Genomic DNA, 3,513 nt, shown 5'->3' with positions numbered 1-3,513 from the left:
TGGATACAATGGTGCTAAGTGACATGGAGAAGATTAATGGGGCCAATTTCACCCTATGGAAATCAAAGATGGATGATATACGGATTTTGAAGGATAAGTATTTGCCAATTGATGGAGTAGAAAATAAATCCTCATCGATGGCATATGAGTATTGGAATAAGTTAGGTAGGAAATCCATTGTTATAATACGGAAATGTCGAGTAAAGAATATCTACTTCAATGCATCTGGTGAGAAGGCATCATAAGGTATTTGGTAAAAGACACATGATGTGTATGGGAAAATGTGTCATCAAACAAATTTTACTTAATGAAGAAGCTCTATAACCTCAAGATGAAGGACGATACTTCAGTTTAAGATAATTTAGATGGATTTAATATAATTACCAATTAGTTTTACTCCAAAAAAAAATGTTATGAATGATGAAATTAGAGCCATCCTACTCATGTGCTCCATCCCAAATAGTTGGGAGAACTCAATAGTAGCTATGAGCACTTCAACATCTATAGAGTCCTTGAAGTTTGATGAAGTTAGGAGTAGATTAATAAATGAGGAGCTTCAATGCCAATCAATTGTGGAAAATTAGCGAGGAGAGGCTCTAGACTTAGCTAATTATGTAAGGAAAACTGAACGCAATTAACATGGGTTTTCAAGATCAATAGGTAGAACAAAAGAAGGAGAGGAAAAATTAATTTATTTTATAGTGGAAAAATAGGGCATGTGTAAAGAGAATCTCAAGTCTAAAAGAGAGAGGAGGAGGAGCAAAAACGAACGAACACAAATAAAAAAACAAGCAACACAAATGAAAGTGATATTGTTACTATAGTTTTAGAAAGGAATGTTTTATTTACTTTTTAAGTAGGAGTAGAATGCTTATATAATTCTAGCAGCAACATTGATTGGATCCTTGACACTTAGACATCTCACCATGTAAGTCATATATATATATATATATATAGACACACACACGCACACATATTGAAGAAGAATCACAAAGGCATATAACCATATGCACAACAAATTAACACATAAAATTAAACTGGCGGAAAAGGCAAAGAGCCATCATGTGGTCTCTCATGCTCATGTAATTCAGATTCTTCAAAAAAATTAATAATACATTTAAATACATGAGTAAGTGGACTTAAGATAGTGAGTCTATTTTAGACTCACTTGGTTGAGATAATTTCTCAACTTACACACTAATTTACGAGAGCTAGTTGGAGAGAATCTCTCATCAAAACTAGACTCCTTAGTTTGAGGAATTCTCATGGTTTTATTTATTTAATTTAATAATTCGATTTATTATTTATTTTTAGCAGAGTGAGGCTAAAATTCCCCCCCTCCCCCAATGATAAATCCAAAATGAACAAGCAACCATCTTCCAAGTTCTCAAATTGATCCTCAAAAAACATTTTTCTGAAAAACCGCCAAAGCTAGATATTGAAGAAACTACAATATGAAGAGACCATGAGTCAACTGCATGACTGATTCATCTTTGAAAGTTGCTTTACAACTCCATCATGTGCCAAGCCGCAAAAGGATCCAACTATCATTTTCTTGAAAACAACATCCGATGTCCACTCACACAAATTAATGAACACCCAATGGCATATTTGTTGATGATGATCGCCCACTGGCTGATGGAGATGCCCATTGGCTGCTTTGCTGATGTTGTCAAGACTTTCAGTTTGACAACCACTTGTCAATTTCATTGACATTTTCCCCCCTTTTTTAGCTAAAAGGAGAGGCAATATTCTCCAAAATATATCTGAACTCCGCCCCTATAGTTGGAGGAGTATTTCACTGGTGTACTCCCCCATTCAACTGCATGAGAGTACCATCTTCATTTGACTGTTGGTTGCAATATGTGTGAGTGAATTCAATTGTAAAACTTGGACAATTTTTTGGCTGTGGATGACCATTTCTAGGGATCAATCCATGAATAATTTATCTTCAATCTAGTTGACTGTCATTGGTTGTAGCCTTTATCTGATGTATGATTTTACTTTCCACAATGGCTACAAGGATGGAGATCAAAACATTGATTTTCCAGATGACCGGTTCTTTGACAATGAGAAAATTGTGGTTTGTCAGCAACATGAGTTTGTGTGCATTTATGCTTGTCTGCAACTTTAGTTTGTGTGCATTGACGTCGGTTTGCAAGTTGCTGAGAACTTGCTGAGGTGATTTGTTCAAGTAATTCGACACTAACGAGCTAAATGGGATTTGAATAATCAGGGATATGTAAGTTGTCGTTATCTTTGACATATCATAAGCCACGTCGATTTCGATTACTTTGAATCTCTTCCCATGGCTTAATGATGGGTTTGGAATAAAGTTGAACTGGAACAAATTCAACACTTGAAGCTGGTTGGATGAATGAAGTTGAATGATTAGTTGTCTCTGGATTGGTCAAAGACTTCGAAGCAGCAAGCTTCTCTTGCAACTCATTTCTCTGTAGTTGTAACTATAGTTGAAGGAACAAAATCGTTTCATGTGCATGTTGAATATGCACTTGAATGTCAGCAAGAGTGGTTTTACTGATGTGCACCATGTCACTAGTTGATGATAACATTAAATTGTTAATAATTTGGGACAAAGGAATGTGTGTCGATGTGTTTTCGTGCTTACTTTGAAGTCAGGCTCGCTTGTCATAGAATTCGTGCTTGAAAAAAATTGCTCACTTGAGTCAAACACTGAAATGACACACTCGCTTGCACTGGTTGTTGATTGCTCGTGCTTTTAAATACTTGCTTGAACTGCTGATTGTACGCTCACTTGATGACGATCGCTTTGCTTGAATGAAACATTGTGAATGATTTAATGAACTTTACATAGGCTCACTTGTTGTGCATTGAACTATTGTACTTGATTTGGTTACTTGACACGCTCGCTTGATCGATTGTTTGAATGACATGCTCACTTGCTTTGTTGTTTGAATGACACACTCGCTTTAAACACTGGCTTGATTTGATGCTCACTTGAACTTTCTTTATTGATTACTAACACTTGTGATTTCTTGAATTTACTCACTGAATGTGATGATTTGTAAAAAAGGAAAGGGTGTCGAAAACTGTCGAAAATGCACCCAAGATAAATGTTCAAGTGACAATTGACTTGACTTAATGTATGCATTGTAACAAATCAAATGAGGGTGTCGGTTACAACTGAAAATGCACCAGTACAATTCAGTTAAAAAATGTTTATCTACAAGTGATACGAAAATTGTTGATGATTTTGATGTCGTCATGGCTTGAAATGCTTGATTTTGTAGTGTCTTTAACTTGGTTGATTTTATTACATGATGTGAAATGTTCTTGCTTAGAAGATCATCATATCAAGTTGATGATGTGACACTTTGTGCTGATGAAATTAATTGATTATGGGAGCTTTGATTTCAGGAGCTTGATCGATGACTTGTATATATAAACTTTCTTATGTGCATGTAGTTGTTTAGTTTAAGCATAATAAAGAGATAATTTGAACAGAAGTCATGCACATGCATTCATTACACA

This window comes from Pinus tabuliformis, chromosome 4_2 (assembly GCF_031772625.1).
Source record: "Pinus tabuliformis cultivar Carrire ecotype Pingquan chromosome 4_2, CPIR1, whole genome shotgun sequence".
Lineage (NCBI taxonomy): Eukaryota > Viridiplantae > Streptophyta > Pinopsida > Pinales > Pinaceae > Pinus > Pinus tabuliformis.
The sequence above is the reverse complement of the archived record's forward strand: the minus strand, read 5'-3'. Positions refer to the sequence as shown.